The 22945-nt window shown below is 46.1% G+C and overlaps 1 long non-coding RNA gene across 3 annotated transcripts; it reads left to right on the top strand.

The window, feature by feature from the left end:
• Positions 1 to 12801: 12801 nt before the first annotated feature.
• Positions 12802 to 22735, top strand: LOC146206547 (uncharacterized). Of its 3 annotated transcripts, none has more exons than XR_014704452.1 (3): positions 12802 to 12983; positions 13744 to 13912; positions 22470 to 22735. It is a non-coding gene; the product is annotated as an uncharacterized LOC146206547 (long non-coding RNA). The 3 variants fall into 3 exon arrangements; XR_014704450.1 differs by having other exon boundaries at positions 12808 to 12983; positions 13764 to 13912; XR_014704451.1 differs by having other exon boundaries at positions 12811 to 12983; positions 13790 to 13912.
• The last annotated feature ends 210 nt before the right edge of the window (positions 22736 to 22945 follow it).

The following is a 22945-nucleotide window of genomic DNA, read 5'->3' as shown; positions in this document are numbered from 1 at the left end:
ATCGGGTGTCCTCTCGGGAGCGACGCTTTTCTTCGGCCGACATCGCTGGCCGTCCGTGCGGCGCCAGCCCGCCGACTTCCTCCCAAGTTCGGACCTTTCACAGGGAGGCGTTAGCCACGGCCGCTCCGTTTGCACGCACACACATACACACAGAATGTAAGATGGAGTCCAAAGACAGACTCCGGCCGCACCACACATAAACGTAAACACACACACGTCGCAGTCTTTCCATTCGTTCGCTTTTTTTTTGTTCTGTCCACGATCAGGGCGCGCACTTAACAACGGGGATCTTCCCTCTGTCCTTAATGGTCCACGGAAACGGCCCCCAAGAAACCACTGATAAACGTGTTCAGTGTGTAGAACACATCCTTTTGAGCATACGCAAAGTATAACTCCTTGGAACAAAGCCAGCGATTTATTATTAATTTTTAAAAACAGCGTTTTTTGAAATTTGCGGGCAGAGAGAATGTCGCTTGGCGGTGTCGCATGGAACTATTTCCAAGTCCCGTGACGTCACGGGTCGGTTGACTGGCAAGGCTTGCTAGAAGCTGCCATTCGCTGCGGTCACTGCAACCATGACGTCACGGACACACTTCCGGTAGCTGCGAAAGTTGTCTGCTCGTGCGCTGCTCGAACTCTGTGCGGGCTGTTACACAGCTCGCCGCCCTTATCGGTTAGGTGGCCATTGCCCATTAAGTGCAACAACCGAAGCGACGCAGGGATCGGCAGTACGAAGCTGCATTTACAAATATCTTATTTATATAACGTGGTTTCAGGAGTATCGGAGTGTCGTCCGACGAGGCGTCAACAGCACGGTCAAGCACCGCACGATGGCAGCACCTCCTCGACCGCCGTAAACACCGTAAACACCGCCGCTGTGGTCTCTCCTCCCGCATACCGTTCGCGAACGACACGGCGGATCGTTAGCACCGATGTCCGAAATAAAGCGTGCTAAAATTTGTTGGCGTCTGGAATACTGAGCCGAATATCAAGTATGACGCCCTCGTGAGGGTCGCTGACCAGCAGCAAATTGCTGGTAAGAGCGATAGCCGTGATACAAGCTAGTTTCTGCTCAAGCCAGCTGCCGCTGGTGCATTTCGGCTGATCCGATCTGCTCGTACTAGCTCTGCGATTAATGCGTCGGCAGAGTTAATCCTATAATTATTTTACTATGACAGGATAGGAATCACTATAAGGCAGTTTCATAAGTAGACGATTTACGGCAGCGTTGATCATGTTCCAAAGCGTCGACCGCCGCGGCTTCGAAGCGAAACAATGTAGGCCTAGGGACGGTCACGCACGGCGCCGGCGTTCGCCGCGCTCGCACGTTCCACCCCCGCGGTAATTGTGTAACGTACCTCAGCCTGCTAGCGGCATCCCGTGCTGCAAGCGTTGCAAACTGGTGTACTTTCATAGCTAAGGCCGCGTATTTTTTGACGTTCTGCTCAGCAACAAGCCGTTCAAACGATACTGTAGGCAAGACAAAGCTTCAGTACGCAGTCGCTGCGCTGTCAGCCGTAATCGAAGACGTCGGGCGGCACCATAATGTATACATCGATCTTTAAACGTGATACAGTGGGCAAATGAATAACTTTGTGAAGCAGACCCGCTCGTACGTTTCGCGCACTCGGGCGCCGACGAGTAGCTTCCGTCAACAGACGCCGTCATAACCTCGGTTAACGACGCAAACCGAGGTCGGCAAGCTCGGTTTGCGGTAACCGCGGTTAGTGGTGCAACCATGGTTCGGTCCGCCGTGTAACATAGGATAACCACGGTTTCGCGGTTACACTAACCGTCGCTGCGCGAACTGGCGAACTCCTCAGGCATGTGCGAGCGAGGACGGGTTGGCGCGAGTACGCCAGCGAGCGAGCGCACGGCAACCGGAAGTTCGTCGAAGTGACGTATGTCTGGGCGGAGCTTTGAACTTTGCTTGTATTCTTTGTTTTTTTATGGCTCCCTTCGGCGTACGAGTTGAGAGGGAAAATTGGAAGGGTCATTTTTAATCGCCGATATCTCTGGTGTTGCAGAAGCTAGATCGAAAATTTTTGCGGGAGAATGATGGGTGGTTCAATAACTATCAGTGTTCTGGCGTTGTTTACCCTTCTTTGTGACCCCTTTCAGGGGACCTTTAAGTTCGAGGTATTCGTTCTCAACGCATACTGCAGCGGACTCCCGATTTTCTTTGTTTTGGGGCCCCATTTGCCAAGCATCTCCAGCTTGGATGACCTGGCTTGCCGTATTTGCGGCATTTCTTGGGCGGCCCGATCCGTCGGAGGTGGCGGCCCGGCAATTTTCGGGGCGGTGTCCCGTGCGTCAACAAATAAAACATTTCTTTTCATCGCGGCTCTTCTCGTCCGATGATTGAAGTAGATTTTCTTTTCTCTCAGGAGTGCAAACTGCTGGGCTAGTTAGTTCATATTGCATAGAAAGGGAACCAGCGAATACAGACGCCAGACAAGAACAAAGAGAAGGCACGCACGACAACTCTGCACTTAAAACTGATTTACTCTGATGAAGAAGTGCTCATTTTAAAATAACTTCCTGCCTGCGCACACATTCTACAGGCAATACACTTCGCGCACCACATGGTAAAATGGCTACTATAATGATAAAAACTTGCACTCCTTTTCGGTGATAATCACGGACGGCTCACTGACGCATTTCTGCTTATTCTTTCTGATCAGGAAAGCTTCCAATAGCTCACGCTCACGTTTAGATTCCCCCCGACCGATAATGCTGGCAGTGCGAAAACTAGGAGAACATTTGCAGTCCTTGACATGCAAGGCTAAATTGCTGCCTGTGCCCAAAGTTGTGCGATGTTGCCTCAGGCACTCATTCAAGCATGCTCTGGTTTGGCCTATGTAGATTTTCCCGCATGACAACAGGATTGAATACACCACGCCCACTGCGCACGTGGTGAACATAGTCTGGTGTTTTGTCTTGCAAACACCAGTTCTGCGCAGGTCTGCAGAGATTTGGGCGCACAAACCGGACAGTTTGCAGGGAGCAGAAAATGCCATAGTGGCACCAAACTTCTGAGCCACTTTTTTCAAACCATGTTAAGTCTTGTGGAAGCAAGGAATGACTTCCAACTTTCTTGATTCCACTTCTACTGGCCTGGCAGCCTTCGAAGATAACTTCAGTTTTTTCCCCAAGGATTCCCCCACCGCCAGCAAAACCGAGGGAGGAAACCCAGAACATTGTAGGCGTTCAACCTGCCAGACTTTGTTGCATCACATGAGGGCAACTCTTCTTTAAGGCATTTAAAAAACAAAAGTTTGCAATGGTGCGCTTCACTAACTTAGAATGGGCCGAATCATACGGCAAAAGTGCCTTCTTAGACCTGGGCGCATATTTCCAGAACACGCGTTGATTGGGTAAAAAAGTAAATTCTAAATCCACGAACCTAATGGTCTTGTCAAAAGGAACCTCATTCGTAAAAACCAAGTTCTTAAATGGTGCCAGTACTCCCCGAAATCGGGTGGCCGGCGCCGTGGGGTTTTGCTCCAAGGCGCCGCCGGTCCGGCGAGCGGCGGACTCCGCCCCACGAAAGACGGACCAGTGAGCGCGCTCGCTTCTCTCACGTGACTCTACGTCACGGCTTGCGTGTCGCGACCGAGCGAGCGCTGGCGGAGCGGCCGCGCGGCCATCGCGGGCTCGCATGCAGACGGCAGTGCGCGAACACAGAGAGAGAGAGAGAGAGAGAGAGAGAAAAGCGGGGGTTGCCCTCCTGTTGAGTGCCCCGCGAAGCGCGCGCTGACAAGAGACAACAGATGCCGTTTCTTTTTTTTTTTTTTCTTTTCATTTTTCAATGCACCGGGTGTCGCAGCTAAACACGACCTCCTGCAAAACTTTACGATATTTCAGTTGTATGTTTGAATGGGTGTATCAAAAGAAATCTTGCAAGTTCTGGCGACCCATTCCTTTATTGATGACAGAGTTATTATATATGTTCCTATAGATTTCTTCGATTTCGCTGACTGCCATGAATAATATTATAGATGTGCGCATTTATGCTGAGCTTGGATACTGGCTTGATATATATCCGTACCCATTTGTTGTTCCGTAGTACGTGCGGTGTTTGTACTGAGGCTGACATAAGAAGGCGTTCCAACTCTGAACTGCTGCGAGAAGTCGCGACACTAAAAGTGGAATATAAGAGGCGGGTAATTTTTTTGTTTTATCTGAGATGCTGAGGTAACACTATGTTCAAGTAGTAGATTTGGAATTTTACTCCCTTTCATTTTGGAGCTACGCAAACGGTACCTCGTTGCAAATAGTTAATCTGGTAGTTTTTTTCGCCAACCTAAGTCGATCCAAACGCAGAACAGGTTCATGACAAATTGAAATCATGTAAAGCATGTGGCTCACAAGTTGAGCTAAGAGCCATTATGTAGACACAACCAGAACCAAAAACAAGTACGGAGTGGCAAACAAGGTTCGAGGCAGTAAAGATTTGGATGGACGGAAAGCCTGCTGGCTAGGCAGGCGAAGAAGTCAAAACGACTGCCGCACAGGTGAAGAAGGGAAAGGAAGAGGTAATGGGCGAAGTGAGGAAAGGAGCAGAGGAGAAAACTGAACAAAGAAAAGAGAGAGAGAGAAAAAAAATGCAAACAGCGGGTAAATGGCGCGGCAAGAAAACTTCGTCAAGGGGAGGAGGTCTAAGAAAGCAAGTAAAGAAAAAGCATATCAATGGGGAAAAGAAATGTAAGAAAAGGTCGCAATCTCCCCGCAAGACTGAGAACCCTTTAAAAATAAAAAAAAAAAAACCTGTGACGAAACTGCGTTTCAAGAGGAAGCCACCGCTTTTGAAGCCGCATTGCTTGCACTGGCAGGTGATAGCGAAATATTAAGCGCTACCTTAATATCACGAATGGTGGTACCGACAGGAACGTTTCATTGCTGGTGAACAATGCTTATATTGATAGCAGTCTTGAGTTGCGTGGAGTTTCGTACAGCTACTGAAGCACCAAAGCACAAGAGGCTAACAAAAAATGCCGATTTTATTTAATTTTGCAATATGCAGGACGTCACAGCTAACCTCGACTTCCGACAGATTTGCGTGAAATATTATTTCAGTCGGCGCCATTCTAACTTGATTTTTTAATGCTTGTATCAAAACCATCTTGCCATGTCGTCGCGAACAATTCTTTTATTGATAGAATAGTTCATTACGTTTTCTGTGATTGTGCTGATTGCGAAGAATAATTTTATTGGAGTGAGCATAACTTTCTGCGGTTTAATACATGCTTGCTATAATTATACTCATCTGTTTTGGCGCAGTACATGTGGTGTTTGTACTGTTACCAAAGCTGAGATGAAAACGCTTTCTAGCTCCAAACTTCTGCTAGAGCACGTGAGACAGCACGCTTCTTCCCCCCCCCCCCCCCCCCCGTACAGACGCGGAGTACACGACTTCCACCGCTGCAGAGAGGGCAGCCGCCCTCAGTATTTTTTTTTCTTGCAGGAGAAAAAAAAAGCGCTCTGACGTAGAGTCACGTGGGAGCGGTGAAGCCCCGCCCGAACAGGTTTGACGGCGTCCGGCGGCCCTTTATGTTTGAACATCGCGTCGTTCCATCCGTCGTGCGGTGTCCCCCGCTGGTGCCGCCGCGACGGAGAGGAGCACCGGCTGTGAGAATGAGGCCTCACGCTTGCGGGAGGAAGCGTTGGGCGGCCGATTTCATGGCGCTGAAATGGCCGAAATACTCGCTGCTTTGACCGGCGCTACGTACGCTGCGACCGCGTCCGCTGTCGCACATGACGGAGGCGAATTGTAACAGTGTGAAACGAGTATTCAGCCATTCTTTTAACGGAGGAGTCTCACGGCGTTGCATGGAAAGCTAACAAGTTCCGCTGAACGCTCACGGGAACTCGTCAAGTTTCAAGAGGCTGCATCCAAGTTTACTGGTGACATTATTGCCCGGAAGGTTCTAAGGAAAACAATATAAAGCAAATAAAGAATAGAAAAGTGAGAAAACATTATTTTAAGCTTTGTGTCGCATCATACCCTATTTTGTTTTGCAGTTGCTGGAAGATATACATGCGTTGGTAATCCACAGTTGCAGAGAAACTGACTTTTTCTCCAAAATCAAGCTATTCGAATACTCTGTAAACGAAATAAACTAGAGCTAAAAAAGTGTGTAGAACGGGGTACACCTGAACGGTTACAAACGCAATGACACTCATTGCATTAGAGCTCTGTTCGCAACGACGTTCCCAAAAGTTGCAGAAAACTCGCAGTCTATTTATTTTTAGTAGGGAAACGAGCCCAATAAGTTTACTGAAATATCGTTTCTACTTCAAGTTCGCTACTAATTTCAAAGCAGAATTATTGAACAGTTTCCTAGCCGCTGTACTAAGGCGAGTGGTGTGAGTTGGCTCGTTTAACGCACGCGTTTTCTTTTTTTTTTTTTTGAAGTTTATGCGCCAAATGCATGTTTAAGTTAATTTTCCTGTCTTTTGAAAATTCTTGAGCAGGATAGGACACGAACCTGTTGAATTTACCGGTTTATGTGTGCACCGAAGGCGTCTTCATGCATGAAAGAGCGCAGCGCGTAGTCTGCTAGCGCTGCCCCCTGGACCCCTCGAGAGGGCGCTTATGTAGTTGTCGCTACCTTTAAAAAATTGATGTAGGGAACCATGGAGGAAGGAAAGAACTTAGGAGAGGCCCTGACGTCATTTTTTTGAAGCCGGCGCGGCCGCGCCGCGACCGGACGCTGCAACGTCTCTCCTCCTCCTTTACCCTCCGCATTCCCTTTCTCCGCGACGCTCACGTACCCAGGGCCCTTATAGGGCCCTTAGCGACGCTGTTCTCCGCCGGGGTGGTGCAGTGGTAAGACGCCCGACTACGGTGCCGGAGTACCCGGGTTCTAACCCGACCTCGGCGGCTGCGTTTCGATGGAGGCGAAACGAAGAGGCGTCCGTGTGCTGTGCGATGTCAGCGCACGGTAAAGATCCCCAGGTGGTCGAAATTACTCCGTAACCCTCCACTACGGCTCCTCTTTCTCTCTTTCCACTTTCACTCCCACCTTCCTCCCTTCCCTTACGGCGCGGTTGAGGTGTCCACAGAAAACAAGTGAGACAGTTACCGCGCCTTTCTCTTCCTATAAACCAACCATATCAAGTAGCAACGCTGTTGCTATAGTGGCCCGAGTTTTCATAGCAACGCGTCGCATTTGCTAATGGCCCGACTTGGCTAACCCTAAATTTTGACGTCACTTCCGCCACACGTTCTCCAATGCATAGAGTTAATACAAAGACTCTAGAGGGAAAGCTGGGCAGGGAAACGAGCTTCTCACTGGTTCGCCGCCATCATCAAATTTATCATTGTGGCCAGCACAGATTCTGCTCACTGCGTCAAAAATGAACAAAGGTTTGAACAAAAGTTTTAAAAACCGCTGCTGATAACACAACTGTAGGAAATTTTTATACATTGTTTTCAAGTTTCAACCATATTATATAATCTTTCAGGCACCTTCTTGGCCATAAAGGAATGATGTAGAACAATTGGAAACCATGTTTGCGAGCAGATGTAGCAGATCAACAGTAAACACACACGAGCACCCTTTGACATTTACTGTATGCAGCACTAGCCATCCTTGATAGACCAAGAGCCGTTGCTGTGGAATTCGTCACTGTTCTTTTTTTTAATATACTGTGGTCGTCGTCTTGCGCCAAAGCAAATTTCTGACATATTTTCAGGTGATCGGGCACAGAGGAGATGCATGTGCGCTCGACGGACGAAATGCATGCGAAGCGCGAAACAATCGCAGGGATAGCCGGCCTTGCGATAACAACTCAGAAGAATCAGGACACCTATGTGATGTTACAGTAGGTACGCGACGCAACATATCACAAGAAATGCTCCACACGCGACGGTTCTGCCGTTCTTTACAGCACCTACTGAACAGTAGCCGCCCGCCGTCGGTTAACTGCACGCCGCCATCTTCCCACGATCTAAGTTGCCAGCTTCAAACCATCTTCATGTGCCAGATTTAGCAAGTAAAATTCATCTGGCAACCAATGAACAGTGTGATAATGGCGGCAATCAGGCGGTCACCCCTCGAATGCATTGAGTGAACGGGCAGCTTTCCCTCTAGAGTCTTTGTATTAACTCTATGCTCCAATGCGTTGGAGAAAGTGTGGCGGAAGTGACGTACGTCAAAATTTAGGATTAGCCAAGTCGGGCCATTAGCAACGGCATCGCGGTTGCTGTAAAAACTCAGACCACTAGCAACAGCGTTGCTAAGGACACGATGTACGTGAGCGTCGCGGAAATAGAAAATGCGGAGGGTAAAAGAGGAGGAGAGACATTGCAGCATCCGGTCGCGGAGCGGCCGCGCCAGCTTCAAAAAAGTGACGTCACTTCCAGCCACCCTAGCCTCTCCTAAGTTCTTTCTTTCCTCCATGTAGAGAACCTAGATGTGCCGCGGCGCCCGGCTTAGGGTTACAGTGCTCTAGAATCTTTGGCAGTGTGTCGTCCGTGCCGGGGAACAATAGAGGAGCGAGGTCGCCGCCGCGATGAAAGCGCGCGTGACACCCAGGGGGCGCTGCCAGTAACAGGTGTGCCAAGGGGTGCGGTGCGCCGAGCCCATGCCGAGCCGAGCTCCATTCGCTTGCATGCAAAGACGAGCGCAGGCCGTCTTCGCGCGTTGATTTGAGGAATACGTGTTTCATTGTTCTGCATGTTCTTCGCCGTTTGTTGCGCTTTCTTGGTGTGTTGTTGAAACCTAACATCTAAGCAATGCGTGCACGACGGAAAGACGACGCGACACAAGGGACAGTGCCGGGCTGCAACAGCGGTTACAGCTTATGCAAGGGAGTTCCTCTCTCTTCCGTGTATCCATCGACGCCGATCGCTGTGAGATTTGGTCACAGAACATCAAGAAAGCAGACAGAGTGCTGAACGAAGCAAGCGTTGTGTGCGAGCGCTATTTTGAACAAGTTTTCGTTCAGCGCACATATAAATCAATCAACGGTGAACTAGAGTAGAGGCCGATCACACACTTACTGATGACGCCATTCCGACCATCTTTCCGGACGCATCAAAATATGTTTCAAAGTCGCTGCCAAAGAAAATGAAAGTCGGGAACATCTGTGAACAGACAATTCATGCAGCGAAGCGGAGACAGTGTTTACAAGCTAGCTCATGAAGAGCCATCTGACGGCGACAGTCCCGAGGAGCCCAACAGGGGGGATTTTGCCAAGGAAAACGAATGTGCCGTCTTTGCCAAAAGTAACCAGGCTGCATGTTTTGCTACTCACTTGTATTAAAAGCCAATGAGGATTTCCACTTTATCACAACTAGTTGAGAAGTGAGGACAAGTGCTCGCCTTTACATTTGAGATTTAGAGCTTCAGAAGTTTAGTATGAATCCACTACTACATGGCTGAAAAGCAGATCCTGCAGCCTACTAAATACCCGAAATGTGGTCAAGGATCGCCTTGCCACGCTGAGAAAAAGCTTTCCACTACGCCGAGTGCATGTGAGCTGGATGCTGCCGGAGAAAGTAGCAAATTGTCCCTGAAAAAGCTGTCAAAATTGATATGTCGGCTACAAAATCGGGTGAGAAGGCTCTTGTGGAGGAAGTTTCTGTAAGAGGAAAAAAATTGTTCGCAAGACATTTCAAATCCAGTAGAGGCGGAGGCACTAATTGAACATGTTAGTGGGCTACAGTAGTGCCCTAGCTGCAGGTGCAGGCATATAACCAGTTGCTGGTGAGTGCTCGTCGTTCAGCGGAGATTTCTTTTCCCAGAAGTGTACGCTTGCGTTCAAGGACGGTACGGCCTACCAAGGCTCTGATTTGCATGTTGTGCCATGTTTGGAACCTGAATAAATGACTGTCTGCAGAATGACGTTCTTTGTATTTTTTTTTGCTTTTTTTTTGCACAACGCAAGAGCTCTCTAAAACACTTTTACTATTCAGACAGGCGAGTTTCGAAACACCGCAGGCTTCGAATGAATTTCTTTCTGTGCAACATATTTATCCAAGTGTGTGCAATAGATTCACATAGGTTCGGAAACACGAGATGCACTCATAACACACGCGAAGTGCGACCTAAGCTGTATTTAGCTCGTGGCTAATAGCGCGCACCGCACCAATATTACAGTGAAATATTCTAGTTCACTGTACCAATATCATCGCTCGCATTACAGCGCCATACAGCCGCGCAGACCATGGAACAATGCATTATGGTTGAAATGTTAAAATTCTTAAGCAAATAGGCGATCACCAAGCATTAAATATCGAATTAAGCGCACCACGCAGTGCAGATACGATGAGCCGACGCTCACGGCAGCGCAGCCAGCGGACGGTTCGTTGCGCACACCTGTTACACGAAGCGCCCCCTGGCCGATGGCGCAGCAGTCATCGCAAAAAGAGCCCATGCTCCGCCCTCGCACGAGACACTGCCCAATATTCTAGAGCACTGTATTAGGGTGGTGACTTCTCATGCCAGGGTTGCCTATTTTGACCAAAAACGACCGTCAAGCTTGGTGGGCCGTCATTTTGGTCCCCAGCCTATGAGTGACATGCTTTGTATATAATATAGAACAAGGCTGTTGTAAAATGAGAATTTGGCGATATTAGCTGATTAGCACCTTATGTGACTTTTCTGGGAGGATCACAGCTCTGTAATTAAATCAAAATGATGTTTCCTCTCAGGAAATATTGTTTGCTGACACATTATTTTAATGCTAGCGTTACTTGGCTGATGAGCATCGTGGGCAGTCATGTACAGAGTGCACAAAGTAGCTGTGTTTTATTTTAGATTCAATACCACACCTGTTATATCAATAGAAACTTATATCGAGTATAATTGCACTAACTTTGTTGTAAGTACTAACTATACAGCAGTTAATTAGTTAATTGCGAAAAAAATGAATTCATTGCAGCAGCATCAAGTCATATATTGTTGGATAGATTACGTTGAGTGCAATTGTGCTTGACTATTTTCAAGTCTTAATTGATGTCATTTAATAATTGTGAATAAAATTGAACTTCAGGCTATAGCATCGAGTCACATATCATTGGATAGCTTATACCGAATGATTGCACTGCACTAATAGCCAGTCTTAGTTAATATAACCATTACTTAGCTAATTGTGATAAAGAATTGAACTTTAATCTACAATGTCAAGTCATATATCAAAGGATAGCTTATGTCGAGTAAAATAACTCATCCCCAGACATTGTTAACAGTTGTTAATTAGTTAATTGTGATTAACACTTGAACTTTAGACTACAGTGCTAGTCATATATCACAAGACAGCTTATGTCGATGAATATGACAGTATACTAAGTAACCGTCTTAATTAATTACCGTTAATTAGTTTTTTTGTATATAACATTTTTCTATTAAGCGATAATGTAAAGCCGTATATCACGGGATAGCTTATATCGAGTATGATTGCAGTGCCCTAGTTGCCAGTGCTAATTAATAGCCTTTAATTAGTTAATTGTTAGAAACAATTGAACTTCAGGCTGCAATGGCAAGTCATACCACGGGAAGGCTTATGTCGGGTACGATTCCAGTAGACAAATTGCTGGCCTTGCTTAATATCTGTTAATTATTTATTACTAATACCTGTATTAATTATTATTTGTTAGTTATTTTGTAATTAACATTTTATCATTAGGCGACAACGTGATGCTCAGATGAGTCAGCTGATGCGTTGTACTCGATTGAAAAATCGCATCAAGTGAAAGGTACACAGAGGCATTTTAGGAAACGTAGCGCAAAGAAGACAAGGACAAAAAAGAAGGAAACACACACAAATAAACATTTTTGTCCTTGTCTTCTTTGCGCTACGTTTCCTAAAATGCGAATGCACCAACTCGCCCAATTTAGCATTCTTCTACACAGAGGGACAGATACAAATATATGTAAACGCTACTTACAACTTAACAGAGAAATTAACTAGTATTTGAGCGAGCACCTTAGAAATGCACGCCAATCAACAAAAAGTTACCCTTCTTACAGTGGTGAAGCGTGCCATCAATTTCCAAATAATTAATTATTGTTACAGGGTCTAAAGTCCCGACTTTCTCTTTCAGAAACATTAGTGAGAATGTGCTTACACGGCAGCAGCCAACCACTTAGATAGAAAAGGCCTTAACAAGTTCTCAGTTTGATCACTGTGCTTTCTCAGCAACTTGGCTGCATACAAGCTACAGTGCTTTTGGTGACGACTGTGTTATTTATAGCCAATTAACAATAATGCAGATGTTGGTGTTCGCCTACCTGCACATTTAAACATTCAATCTTAGTGCAAAACATATTTAATGTTTCTCAATGTGCTGAAAACATTTTTTTTTTCACTGGTGACATCCTTACCCAGCACCATTATGCGTTATGTGGCACCATTATACTTCTCTCGTATGAGCATGTATGTTTCCTGGAGTTAATATATCGCACAATCTGTAGTTACTAACAACGGTAACAGTGCCCTGTCTTAGCTACAACATAATTTACCATTAGCTTCTTCCCTTATTAAACCTCTTGGCTATTTAACATTAGCTAGCCCAAAGCTAGAATATGCATGTGCATGGCCTCCTTTATACACTCTGTGCCTGTCAACTCCGCGCTCCGCGGCCGTCGCCGCCGCTCCTCCTCCGTTGACAAGTTATGCCGCCGGCTGCCGAGAGATGGCGACAGCGACGTACGGTCACGGGAGCGGCTAAAACTCGCCATGAATAATGCCAGTGTTGCCTGGATTTTTGCTGGACAGTCGCCCTGAATCCCTAGCAATCCCTAGGTCGGATTGTCCCTAGTTGGGGGCACGGCGTGCCGACGGGCTACCGCTCATCGCCCGCCACCCACCCTGCTTGGGGATGCCGCCGGTGCCGCGGCGGCGGTTTCGTGCCGTGGCTTTTGTTGTAGTAAACGAGACTGTGCCTGTTCCACGGACGGGTGCGATCGAACTGACTGGTGTGCGCGCCGTGAACAACCCTGGCACATCTGCTGCGGCTTCGGTACAGAAAGGTTAGTGCCCGTTCTGTGAAAAGATTTGTTTAGTTGTGGACAAAGCATGCCAATGAAGGTGCCGCCATGTTCAAATTTTAGCTGCCCCTTTTGCGTGCAATGTTCGTGGTTATATGCTGTCCGCTTACCGTTCTTATTTGTCACATACTGCAGGGATTTGTGCCAAGGTATGCACTTACAGCACGCGCCAATTTAGCACGGTTGAAGGCGAGCACTGCACTGTCTTATGATGCTGCTGACTGGCGCTTGATGCTTTGTCTTTTATCAACCAAATACTCACGGCACTCGTCAGTGATTAGCTGCTTAGGGCGACGAAGCTCATTTTATGCTTTTTTTCGTTCTTGGCCCCGATTCTCCATACGCTGTTCGTTTTGATCACATCCGGGCGAAGTACTTGCCTATGATATCGCTCGAGCATCACTACGAGCACCCTCATTTCCCCTTAATTGATCTGCTTGTAGCTTGAAACTAGTGATACATATTGAGCACCAAAAGCTCGAAACTAGCACTGAACCTTTTACAGCCAAAAGCGGCAGCTATATGGATGATATTCTGCGTACCCTTGATGAAATTTTACCTAGTTTGCGTCGGGTACGACAAAAGGATAAGCTCTGTTGAGACAACAGAAATGATAACGTAAATACCGTTTAGACAACTCCATTGTAGCACGGAGACCACGGAGCGGTGCTTCGAAGTAATGAACTCGCTACTGAACTCCCCTTATGTGTGTGTGATTTTTCTTTCCTGTATGTACCTTTAGTTTCTTACACTCCTTACTAGAGCCCTGCACGGGTTGGATTTTCCAGCCCCTTCCCTGGCCCACGTTTGAAGACCATCCCGGGCCCATGGTACCAAGCCCATCGGCAATGATTACATGGCCGTGGACCCGGCCTGCGCTTCCACGACAGGGCCCGTGCCAAACCTGCAAAGTAAGTCTGAGCAGACGCCTTAAAAATGTATTGCTTAACTAGCACATAACAATAAATCAAGATGAGAGACAAACCTTGCAAAATATTCTTGGTAGAGAAGGGCACAGTTAAAGCACCGACAGAAGCAAAGGCTCGGTGAAGAATATTTTGAGAAGACATTTTATGTAAAGCTATCTAGCACAATGTACATTTAAAAGGTATGGATTACGGGCATTTTAACTATGACCCCTTATAAGCAATTGGCTCTTGGTGCAAGTTCTTTGCTTAATCACCTACAAAAAGACTGCCCCTGGCAACTTTGCCCCAGGAACATGAGTGGGCTAGGGCAGAAAAAACCAAAATTTACATATTCATTGAAGAAATCACAGCCACATTGCCACATCTCTGTGGAGACGAAAAGCGGTAGTGTCTGTTCATTGTGCATGTATATGTTATTGGATATGTAAAGATTCCTAAAGCAATAAGCTCTTATCCTACAGCATTTATTGTAGCGTAGAGACATTTTTTGGAGGGGGGGGGGGGGGGGGCAAAGCAGACAGTCAGAATTTTTATAAACAGATGGCTGCCTGCCGAGCAGTCAATTGAAGGTCCTTGTCCATGGGCTGTTATGAGGCTTCAAATGTCCAGCCGTTAGCAGTAACACAAAGGTTAGAAGCTACCCTCTTGCTCACTGATTGCTGAGAAATCCTAAGCTGATGGCGTTGAGTACTTCATTAGGCACGTGCTTATGCAAACGGGCTGTGTCATGCATGACAGGTTACAGCACTTCATAACACCTCCATTGTAGTACAGTTCGCTATCGAGTTTTGAGCCTTTCCTTTTTAACTTTTTTCACTTGTGTCATTGAATGTAGCCCGGCATGTTCGTACTAAATTACTTGGACAAAGTACTGAGTGGCACTGATTAAACTCTGTTTACAAATGAGCTTTCTCTCATTCTCTGTCAACATATGTACTAGTAGTGGTTCATTCATAAACCACTGGAATGATTTTAGTGCTCGAATTCCATCTCCAAAAGAAGCCATACACAGCTTTACCCAGCCTGGCCTGGTTCCGCCACTGCAAGCTGCAAGCCCAGGCCTGTATGTCAAGCCCGAGCCAGGTCCAGACCAATAAAAATGGCAATTTTCCAGCCCGGCCCAGGTTTTCGGGCTGCCCGAATTCATGCTCTGCTCCATACACTGTTGAAATTATTTGCCGAGAATAAGTTCTCAGCAGGCAGTACTTTGGTAATCTTTGTTAGGGAGAAATTACATGCCATAATTTTTTTGCCCTAAAAACTTGGGCGATATCTGGCTTACACGACTACCTCAAAAATATCACCCAGATGTGTCCCTTGCCTGCAGTCGCTTGCTGTACAAACAGCATTGCAATTTATTTGCTGACACTATGGCGCATGTAGTGCGAAACAAAAGCAGGTCATTATTTGCTAAAAGATGATTGTGAAAGTATGAAAAATTTTAGTCACTGCTATTTTCATGGGAAAATGTCGCATGGCCTTGTATAGCCAGTTAGGGCCAATTGATGAGAAATTTTTGCTCAAGATTTCTGCCAGCAGAGTAGGCACTGCTGTCATTTCTAATAGCTATTTCGTTCATTCATTTGCAGCGGCAGCAACATGTTCTGTTGTCTGTGTTTTGTGCACCCATATTCTGTTCGTTGCTTTAAAACATTTCTGGGTAAGTGCAGTCGAGACCGCGAGCATAGTGTTGGGCGAATTCACCAGGCGGCATGACAAAAGGAGGCAGTGTGGTGTAGAGGAATCCACTTGTGCCAAAGACAGACTGCAACCATGCCAGACAGGTTGCCAAGACATCGAACGAGAAGCCAGACTAGCCTATTGCCAAGAAGCTTACCAAATGCGGAATCAAGCCAAGACTGAAGCGGCAGCTACAAATGCGGCACCAGCCGATGGCTAATGCACTTGACTTCGTTCAAAGAGAGCTGAACCTCTACAATTTTTAATATTTCATAACAAAGGCTTCAAGGATTTGCCTCAAGTGATTCCAGGTAGCCCTGCATGCACAAACCTTTTTCACGGATACACCTGCAAGAAACAAATAGTGGCGCGTAATTGCCCCAAGCGATGTTCTCTTTGTTTTCCTTTTTAACTTGATACCATAAAAAGCACCCTGTGTGGCAGCACCTGCTGACTTGGTCATGTCATGTGGCCTTGTGATGTCACGCAACCTGACGGACAGTCATTGCAGTGCTGCGTCACCTTCCTGCCACTTGCCAGATACATACCCATAATTTTTCATGGATGCCAGATTTTCTGCAGTATGGGACCCATCACAATATTTTTTGTTGCTAGAATCTAATAGTGCAGTGTTTCGTGACTTTTTTGTCGCTTGTCCGGCAGCAAGACACATTTATTGCCGAGATATTTCGATTTGAAGTTGGAGAGGTCTGCTTTCCTTCCAAGGGATTTAGACTTGCGAAAATGACGCAAACGATGGTGTAAACATAGACTCCGTGATTCTTGATGCATAGCGAGCAGTGCAATCTAGCAGCAGCTGAAATTAAAGCTACAGTTCGCCAAAGCCGTCTATTTGTTTGCACCAGGCATAGATCCTGAGCTTGACTGCAAAGTTCTCGCAGTGAATCTTGACCTTGGCACCCACAGAGCATGCGGTGCTTTTTAGAGTTGAGGTCACTTGACTAACAGGATAGAATGTACGAGCGCTGATGTGGCGGCAAAGTTTGTAGCTAGCGAAGCTATGGATGCGGCCACTGACATTGCCGAGCTACCATCACGAGTGACGAGTAAAGACTGCTACAGATGGTCTTTTTTGAATAGCAGCAAGGGGTGAACAATGCATTGTGGCAGAAAGTTAAAAGAAAAAAGGGGTACACAGGGCCTGTTTTGTTCAATTTATTTCGTTTCCTTCACTATTGTATTTCTTAATATGAACCAACTGAGCTCCCTTTCGTTCAATGCTTCCTTGGGTGTCTACACCTTATGTGGTGTACTCTAGCGTCGCTGCCCTGCAGATGGCAAACTGATGTGCCAGTAAGGTCTGTGCATGCACGCTGGGACAGCAGACAATAGAGAAATAGAGATATTTTGGCAAAATCCTATGCTTATCATAGATATGAGACATCGGTGACACTATTAACAGCCAGCAAAAGCATTCAGCACACTTGGGATGCAATTGTTTAGGGGTGAGTGAAAAATATGTAAAAAATGCAAGTGCACTACACAAGTAATGTAATGCGAGAGGTCTCAGCTGTTCGTGTGGCGCAATGGCTAAGACATTCAGTTAAAACTCCAAAGGACTTAGGATTAAATCCCTTTCGAGGTGTTTTTTATAAGCATCCATACCATTTTAAATCTTACTTTTTCCAGCCTTTCTTTTCTTTCCCAGCTCCACTCGGGTCTGTGGAGGTTTATTCTGCCCAGTAAGTTATAACTTAATCCTGTGTGCATTTCATACCAGATTTTTCAATAGAGAAGCGCTTACTGAGGCATGAACTTCATCAGAGGAAAACTCTGCTGCTCCGCACTTGTAAACCAAAGCATGTATATCAAAAATGAAACCATGTGGTGATGCCAAATGCATAGCTGTGACTTCAAAGAACCAAAACATACCAAAACGAAACTGACTGCCTGTGGCACTGCCAAGCGCAAATTTATTTTTGTCTTCCAATATTTAGCCTGTCTTTTTGCCATTTTTGGAACAAAAGTTAACAATTCAAACATGCAACCATAATACATGTTAGGCAGCCTCCGGGATCCCTTGCATGTCATTGTGCATGCATTTGCGATTTCTGTATTTCTGCAATGCCTGCATTTCTGTTCTCTTTTTTCTACCTTATAAGAGTTTTGTTTTCAGTGAAAGTGGTGTTTTTGTGATTAGGAGCCAGTATGCCATCGCTGCAAGCCTACTTTTTCTTTGAGTGTTCCTTTAGCACTACTTGCAGGTCTACTGCAGGTCTTTCATATTGCACTCTGAACTACTTTTTACCCATGCTTTTCATTAAGGTTTTCGAAGCATGATGGGTTGCAGCGAATAGATTTGATTGCACCTGAAAACTTCAAACACAAATTGAGAGCCTGTAATTTCTTTTTTCTTTTTTTTGCTCACTGCGTGTTCTTTGCGAATGATGAATTTGACCACTTACTTCACGAGGGAAGGCTCGAGGATGTTGAAGCTACTTTGATTGCCCGTCACTAGGCACAGTTATAGCAGTCTCGTAGCTCACTGGTGCATGAGGTATTTGAGGTTACTACTCCTTATCGCCATAGACACCAGCAGGCTCAGCATATGTATCTAGGCATGCGGCTTCTTGTTGGTTGACCCCTTATCATTTATACTGCGCAGTTTGTTGAATAATGGAAGCGTACAAGTTGACGCAGGAAATGAAACGCCATGCAGTCCTCGTCGCACTGGCCGCGCGCCATAGCGACTTGGAAATTGCCAACTTTCTGAATGTAGCGAGGTCTTTTGTTAACAAGGGGCGAACAGAACTGATGTGCTGTGACGGTGACGTGGCATCTGTGGTGAAAAGGAAAAAACAATCAGCGGTCAGACGTTGTCAGAACACCTGATTTTCTTCAGAGGCTGCAAGTCATCGTGAGTGACAACCCAGAGAAGTCAATGCGGGCCATTGCAAAGGAGCTCGATGTCGCAGAGTCAGCTGTCAGGCTTGCTGTGCACGAGGACGTGCGGTACCATTTCTGTGTCATGAGGAGGGCGCAATTCTTTTGTGGTAAAGCTCGGGAGAATTGTCTGCTCTGGTCCAAGCGCTTGCTAGGCAAGCTGAAGAGCCTGGAATGCTCTTTTTTTTTTTCTTTCAGATGAAAAGAACTTCGATCAAGACCAAAAAGCTAATTGCCATAATGAAAGATGGCTTTACGGAAGCGCTAATGAGGTGCCGACAGCATTGCACACAAAATTTGTGTGTGATGGTGTCAGCAGCCGTCAGCAACAAGGGCGATGTCATGCTGCCACACTGTTTTGCAGAAGGACTCCGCATTAATACTGCCGAGTACGCAGAGGTGCTTGCCACCGTTGTGAAGCTCTGGACCGATACTGTTTCGAAAGAAAGGAAAACCTTGTGTCTTTCAGCAACATTCGGCTCTCGCCCACACCGCCCGCGTCACCCACGAGTGGCTGGCCAACAACTTCCAATAACCACATCACTCCCAACTTGTGGCCTCCTAGTTGTCCAGATTTGAATCCACTCAGCGTCGTTGAGAGAGAAGCCAACAAAAGACCACATAATACAAAAAACTCTCCGCCTTGACTGGTGGGGTAAACCTTCTTTTCTTTCCTCATTTCTTTTTTCTGGACTTTTGGCCAATGCACAGCAGTTGGTATAGTTTTTGTTCTTTTTCTACTCCTTTATTTATTGGCCTAATGAAGAACTCTGTGATCCCTCGCTACAAAGGGGAGTGGCCGCATCAGCATCATGCAGACAAGGAGAATTTTGATGTGTGTTTTAACTCATCCTCACGATAGACAAGGCAGTGGTTACGGCGCTCAACTACTGTTCCCAAGAATGCGGGATCGTAACCGGGCTTCGGCGGCCGCTTTTCGATGGAGACGAAAGCAAGGCCGCCTGTGTTCTATGCGATGCGAAAGAACCCCAGGTGGTCAAAATTTCCGGAGTCCTCCACTACGGCATCTATCATAGCCTGAGTCGGTTTGGGATGTTAAATCCCGCAAACCAAACCAAACCACTGTAGACAAGATTTATGTGCTGTTCACGATCCCGGGCGTGGCGCAGTTGGTTAAAGCTTAGGCTGGCGATGCGAGGGATGCAGGATTTTTATTTTTCCGATGACATTAGTTTCGGTTTCAGGTGATGTAATTTGATTGAAAGCTATATTGTGACCGAACGAACGCCGACAGTATGAGCCATTAAAGCGCAGCTGCCTCACTTTTCGAGAATTCTGCGACATTCAGGAATTTGACTCTCCATAAGCTGTCGGTAATGCTTTGTGTTTGTGTGCTATCTTTAAAACTGATGAAGTAATCAACGATTACAATTCGAGCTTCTCCTCACAGCACTGAAGGACTGCGTAGAAGCTCTATGATGACATCAAGGACGGTAATATTTTTTTCTTTTCGTTACCTTCGCCCACATCATGCGGTCCTTTTTTTGATGCCATCAAACAATGTTTCTGGGCCTTCAATTTTGGTAGCCTTGTTTTTACTTCTTTCAACCAAGCCATTCTACACGGGAAACATACCGGTGCCGTCAATGATGTCATTATGTTCCCCCCACACGTCGCTGTGTGGTGAGGAGAAGCTCGATAGCTGAAGGGGTTTAAATCGCTATTTTCGCCATTGTTTGAAACGCTAGCGCGAAGATATCTTGCATGCTTAACCTGGAAGCTGTAATCATTTGATTCCTTGAAACTCATCAAAATCTACAACCGGTGCAGTTTCCCTTTAAAGGCTTTCGCCTTAATACAGCGCTCGATGTCATGCTGATGCCACATGTAACGGAAAAGGACAGCCTCAGTGTCACTGCCTACCTTCAGCGTGCAGAAGTAGCCCGACGACTCGCCCAGCTGCGCATAAAAAGCCAGCAAGGCACCAATGCCTAACGTAACCTACAATGACAATGAAGATTACAAGCCAGCAGACCGACTCTAGGTTTGGATGCTGAATCACCATCGTGGATTTAATGAAAACCATAAATTTTATGCTGCTGTTTCCGCAAATCAAGTTCACTCATCTAGATGAAATGGGCTATGGAATTGTCCCCAAATGCTGCTGACAGCACCCCAGGGATGATACATGTCCAGAAATTGTATGTTGTGTGCCTATAGCCCTATTATAACTGATAGACACTGTGTATATTTTGCTTGATGTTTATTTTTGCCTACCTTTCTATTCAATGTAGAGCATTGGGCCATTGCTTCTTTGAGAGGGAAGTCATACCGCAAAGCTTTTTTTTCTTTTTTTTTCACGCTTTACGCTACCTGGACGCAGCTTTTACTCCTTTTGTTGTACAATGATGATGCACAGAGATTTACCTAGAATAATTGCCACAACACAACACTGCTTCTGCATTGTTCTTGATCATTGTACTTGGCAGGTTTACCTCTGTTTCCTTGCTGCCTTTAAACTGAGCACTGGGCATTCTGTTGTTCGATGACCAGTGCCTTTGTCGTGATTGGCACCTTGTTGCAACGAAATAAAAGTGAATCCAGTGTGCAGATAATGCTGTCAAACAGAGTACTGAGTTCTTTTTGGCTGATAGTAAATGATGGAATAAGAACACAAGGTTGCAAAGAGCATATGTAGGCTCTTGTAGCTTGTTAATCGGTGTGATGAACCACTAGTTTAAGAAACACTATCACCAACCAAATTAGTTATTAGAACCCAACATTTCGCGACCAACTCGGTCCCTTCCTCAGGGGCGACTAAAGTTCGAGGCCCGCAGTAGCAGGCAGCGGCCTATGCTTGGCCGATCTGAAGAAGAATGGCTATACACGCGCCTTTATTCCAATGTGCTTCCCGTCGTCGAGCTAGCAGGACAAGAGGGTCGGTCAGCACGGAAACGACGAAGCGCCCTCGCATTGTCCTCCCATACGTGGCGGGCACCAGTGATGCGCTTGCACGCATCCTGCGGAAACACGTCTGTGTGTCGCACAAACCTACCTCAACAGTCTGCCGTTTTTTTCCGCTACCAAAAGACCGTATTCCCAAAGAAAAATAACCAGGCGTTATTTATAAAATCTCGTGCTCCAAGTGCTCTGCCTCGTATATCGGCGAAACAAAAAATCTGTCGGCGCATATTGCAGCACAAAAATGACGCTCGGCAATTGAACTCGAAAAGCAACCCCCCTCGCCGAGCACTGCGAATGTGCCGACCACAAAATCACCTTTGACGAGGTGAACACACTTGATGTGGAGACGAATTCTTTCAAAAGACGTCACGTCTTTTTTCGGTTCATCCGGCTGACAGCTGCAGCAGTGAACAGGAATCCGGGGACGCTACCCTGGCTCTGCTACACAATTGGACTTCGCCACGTGTGCCTGCTACTGCGGGCCTCAAACTTCAGTCGCCCCTGAGGAAGGGACCAAGTTGGTCCCGAAATGTCGGGTTCTAATAAAAAATTTGGTTGGTGATGGTGTTTCTTAAACTTTTGTTTCAAGTACCCAACCAGGCGGAGTTACACTGAAGATGTTCAAGTCAATGAACCAATAGGAAAAGCTTTAGGCCTTTCCAGTGACAGGCTTTGTAAAGAACCAATGAGTGCGGAGGACAAGTCTATTTGCCATGTTTGAGCCTAGTCAGAGCCTCTATGAAGGCACACAAAGGACAACAAAGGAAAAGTTATCTAGCTCATTTTGGATATGTTGACATTCATCCAGCAGTAGTTATGGCTGACTGCATGGCAGTGTAGCCTAGCCTCTGAAATCTGCTTCCAAAAATTGATGTCAACATACGCAGTTTACTTGTGCAATCCGCTGGTGTTGGCAATACCTGTACTTTTTTTTTTGTATTTTGTATTTTCCAGTCTACAAGAGTTCTGTTTCTAGCTGTCTTTTTTTGAGACTCACTTTTGACAACTTGGAAAATCTTTCTTTTTGCAGAGTTCAAAACCTGGAAGGACCATATGGAAATCTGTGAAGTGGCTCATTTTGTTAGTGGCAGGAATGGCTCATCTGCATACCATGCAGGTTTTTGCAAATGCACATCTGTTTGTTAGCCGACTCTGAAAAATATGAGGGCTAAGGAACCTGTTCCACGTCATGTTCAAAATAGGCTGTGCTTATATGCCTAAGCTGCTTCTGACATTGCCATGGTGCTTTTGATTTTGTATACAAATGCTGTCTGAATAAAAGGTGCCTACATATTTTGTATGTTTAATGAACTCAAGCATGTGATGGCCCACATGCATGACATTGTTAATGATGGTCCCCAAGATACACAGCATTTAATTGATGCTAATTATATGGAGTTAGCTGCACGTTAACCCTGTAACTGCCAAATTAACTCCCGAAAAACATACTAACATCGCCAGGTTTAGTTGTAATGTTTTTCATATCATTCTAATTCTAAAAAGTTT

Source organism: Amblyomma maculatum, chromosome 1 (genome assembly GCF_055883805.1).
Source record: "Amblyomma maculatum isolate TAMU_Amacu chromosome 1, ASM5588380v1, whole genome shotgun sequence".
NCBI classification, from domain to species: Eukaryota; Metazoa; Arthropoda; class Arachnida; order Ixodida; family Ixodidae; genus Amblyomma; species Amblyomma maculatum.
This window is presented reverse-complemented; position numbering and strand designations above follow the sequence as displayed.